Genomic DNA, 3,504 nt, shown 5'->3' on the forward strand with positions numbered 1-3,504 from the left:
ATATACAGGCATGTTCTACCCCCCCCCCCCCCGTATCCTCAGGGGTTTTGTTCTGGAACCCCCTGTGGTTAAGTGAAATAAGGGTAGATAAGGGTAAAAGCCCTCCCCCACCCTCCTGAGCTAAGGGAGTTCCACTCCCCTCACCTCTGGAGAGGTCCTCTGAGCCCAGCAGAGGTCATGGACATCCGTCTGCATCCTCTACCAGGCTCAGATTAAGCCTTTCTGTTTGTTTTTTTAAAAAGTGACTTCTGGTTTCTCACTGAAACCAGGAGTTTTTAATGCCTTATAAGGCATTAGGAGACCCAGGGAAGTCCCAGAGGAGCATTAAAACATCAGGCATTAAAAACGTCACTTCCAGTTTCCCCGAGAAACCAGAAGTCACATTTTTTTAACAGAAATGCTCAGTCTGAACCTGACAGAGGCCGTGGACAAAAATCTACAGTCTCTGCTGGGCTCAGAGGACTCTCTGGAGACAAGGGGAACGGGGGGTGCTCGCATGGGTGGGGGCTCTACAGACCTGCTCCGCGGATAAGTGAATCCATGGATATGGGATCCATGGATACAGGAGGGGGGCCCCTATCATTGTAGCCTAGATTCCTGATCATTGGAGAGTTCAAAGTGGCCTTCAACCACTAGTTGCAAATATCAGCATAAGGAACTAAGGAGAGGGTGAGTAATGCAATAATAGCTATCAGAAAGTGACGTAAGTGACATGATTAGAGAAGGAGAATTTGGTTACAATAGTCAAAAGCATGGACAATGCATACAACCAGTGGCTGCCGCCTTTGACCTAACATCAGAGTTTAGGCTAATGTTGGTAACTCAGACCTCAGACTTGCAGTGGAATTACTTGTTTGGTGAAGGTTGTCATGATGTATTTGCAGCCAGCTGCTCCTGTTCCCTTGAATACAGGAGAGAGGAGAGCTGACAGTTTGTAGATCAAAGATACAGGGCCCATTCCTCCTCACTATATCAAACTTCTAAAGACTCTGTCTTGACAGCAGAGAAGTTTCCCAAGACAGAAACACTAGATTTATGAAAAGGAGCTAGAGATATTTATTTGGAAAGCAAAAATTATGCAATGAAAATAATTACTGTAACATGATTGTGGAAATACAGAAATAAGAATAAAGACTATGGGGATTCCTCTGGTCCTCTCAAGGACTTTTTATTTGAAACCATATATAAAATCACATGCTGGAGTTCCTGTAAAATAAAAATGATAGGTACTTTTGTAAAAGTATCATAAACGTCCATTGCTTTTGCTGTAATCATTCAAAGCTGCAGAGGTTATTTTAGCTTGTCTGAGGAAAATAACAGCCATTTGGTTTTCCAGATACATTGGGAATGGTTTCAATTACCTGATGTTTTGTTTTAATCCATCAGTGTAGCACTAAACACATCAAGGCTGCTCATGCCAGTAAGACCGTGGAATGTTTATGGGGAATTGAAGAGGATATTCTTATATTCTCTCCATGTAGCTGGCTATGATTCTGTTTATAAAAAGGGGGGGAGTGCTAGCATTGGGCCTGAGGGAACCGCTAAAACATATTTTAAAGGGGGGAAAAAGCATTGAATTGAGTTTGAATTATATTTTAAAACCCTATTGAATAGTGATTTTATTGCTCCAGTTATATCTACATTAAGTAAAGTAATCCTAGTTTTTTACTTTTATTCCAGCAACTGCCAGGCACCAGAAAACCCTACAGAGCAAGTGAAGGGCTGCTTCTGTGGGTTGCCCCAAATATATCTCCAGCTCCTTCTGCTCCCTCAGTGGGTTCTCATAAATACTTCTACTTAGTATAGTGTACATTTTTACTATTAAACTGAAAGCTGCTTTGGAAACCTGTTCTGGCTGAAGAGCAGGAGTGCAAACTCTGGTGTAAAGTGGCTTTTTGCAGCCATGACTGGCTCTGAAGGAGAGGGGCCTCTTTGCGCCAGAGTTCACACCTCTACAGAACTTAACATTTTGTCCTGTCCCGTCCTGTCCGTCCCCGTCCCCCCCGCCAGGAATGCCTGTGTAACAGAATTTTACAATTCACTTGCATGTTGATTTCATGACCTGCCTGGGGAAGAGGTTACCTCAGGCTGAGATACCAGCTGTATTAATCTGTCCTCCATAAAGCTATGAATTAGCTACTTGTAGAACTTAGCAAGCTAACCACAGCCTGAATCACACATATTATCTCTCTTCCCAACAGTACACCAGTATTCTTGATAAGTTATCTAGACTTTATAATAGCTAAAGATTACATTTATTTCCAACCACTATTTCCAGCACTTCAATATGGAACCTGAAGAAGTTCAGTCCCAAAAGACCATCTTTTGCTCTTGTGGATGTATAATATTTAAGCCTATCCACGTTAACCTCTCTATCGAATTTTTATGCACCTAATAACAGATATTTTATAAGAAACAACAGGCAAAACTAGTAATATGTTAGCAAATGGTCAACTTTTCTAAGTTTATGAATGTGTAGGTGGGAACCCATGGAGTGTGCAGGTCCAGGATGTGGAGAAAAGACCCCTTCTTGGCCCCAAGGTGAATGCCAATATTTCATTCAATAGATTGTATCTGGAAGACTGCAGGATGAAAGCAGGTGTTTGCAGGAACACAGAAATAGAAGCAAGAGAAAAATAATCATTTGAATTTCTTTTTCAAAGCAATATGCCCCTTCCCAGTTGTCTCGAGTGCTATAGTCAAAGCATGCATAAAAAGGAATTGCCTAGAAAAAAAAAACTTCTGTGCAACAATAGAGACACAGGCTTTAATTTGAGCTAAATGGAGAGGAGAGTTGGCTACAAACCAAGTAGCAAAAAGGCTTTGAGGTTCAACCAAAATTATCTTCCTGAAGGGAGATGTTTCGTTTTGGCACAAAAACTAATTTTTTAAATTAAAGTGGCTTTTTGCAGCCATGACTGGCTCTGAAGGAGAGGGGCCTCTTTGCGCCAGAGTTTAAAAATTACACACCTCCAGTATTTTAGTTTCTCAAGTATAATAATGTTTTCTGTTACACTCTCCCTTTTTCCCCTCCCCTGTACAGTTGACCCCCCCCCCCCAAAAAAAAATCACATGCCTGGTTACAAACTATTTTTAAATATGCATTCCAAAGTGAATAAAATGCTTTTGTTAGCCTTTAGAATTCTCTTTAAAGGTGGTTTCTCAGTTTACTGTAGCATTGTGAAATGCATTTCGTTTACACTGCAAAATTACTCTCTGCCATCCTGGGTATCAATATATCCAGTTCATATGAAGCTGCATCACATCATTTGTCCATTTAGACCAGTATCGTCCCCACAGACTGTCAGCAGACCACCCAGGCCAGTTTCCCAGCCCTAACTGATGATGCCAGGATTGAACCTGGGATCTTTTGCATAGAAATCATGACAAGCTAGTCAGGCCAATCAGGTAACCGAGGTGGAGCCAATTTCTGCTGCCCATCTTCTGCCAAATTCTGCTTCCCTTCCCAAATGCATGCCAGCATCAGTGGCAAGGCAGTACCCA

The sequence above is a fragment of the Tiliqua scincoides genome, chromosome 5, assembly GCF_035046505.1.
Source record: "Tiliqua scincoides isolate rTilSci1 chromosome 5, rTilSci1.hap2, whole genome shotgun sequence".
NCBI lineage: Eukaryota > Metazoa > Chordata > Lepidosauria > Squamata > Scincidae > Tiliqua > Tiliqua scincoides.